The sequence below is a fragment of the Gavialis gangeticus genome, unplaced genomic scaffold (genome assembly GCF_001723915.1).
Source record: "Gavialis gangeticus isolate Ggan-Ray unplaced genomic scaffold, GavGan_comp1, whole genome shotgun sequence".
In the NCBI taxonomy this organism is placed as follows: domain Eukaryota; kingdom Metazoa; phylum Chordata; order Crocodylia; family Gavialidae; genus Gavialis; species Gavialis gangeticus.
Genome location: NW_017729024.1, coordinates 15607442 through 15607827, shown reverse-complemented (window position 1 = coordinate 15607827; position 386 = coordinate 15607442). Strand labels below are relative to the sequence as shown.

At 38.3% G+C, this 386-nt stretch overlaps 1 protein-coding gene and 1 long non-coding RNA gene across 2 annotated transcripts in view; one reads left to right on the top strand and one right to left on the bottom strand.

Annotated features, from left to right (window-relative positions):
• Positions 1-386, top strand: part of RASA1 (RAS p21 protein activator 1) — a gene marked incomplete at its 5' end in the record, with an annotated part of 115640 nt that overhangs the window by 46593 nt on the left and 68661 nt on the right. The window lies entirely within an intron of this gene.
• The window catches only part of LOC109297261, a 7980-nt gene continuing 7813 nt past the window's right edge, over positions 220-386 (bottom strand). Inside the window, exon 2 of the long non-coding RNA XR_002097269.1 lies at positions 220-375. This is a non-coding gene — a long non-coding RNA (uncharacterized LOC109297261). The remainder of the gene's footprint in view (positions 376-386) is intronic.

Below are 386 nucleotides of genomic sequence, written 5' to 3'. Positions count from 1 at the left end.
ACTGGATAGAAGAAGAATTTCTTTACAGTCCGAGCCCCAAGGTCTGACTTCTTGCCCTTTGGGTGGGGGCCTGGACTCTATGATCTTCTAAGGTCTCTTCCAGCCCTAATGTCTATGAAATCTATGAAGCTGTAGAAAGAAAATGCCACAAATAGTCCAAAAAGGAGGAATATATGCTGTTTGCCTAGTTTCATGGTACTCTTTTTATTTATTTATTTATTTTTAATATTGCTGCTTTCCAAAATAAAAATTGGAAGAATCTACAAGTTTGTTGTGTAGGCTTGATTATTTCGAAGTGATAGTCAGGCAGGGACTTTTGGAGGAGTGACAACTGTACCAAGATGAGACTGTTGATAGTAATGCTGCCTCTGATACCTAGAGTAAAT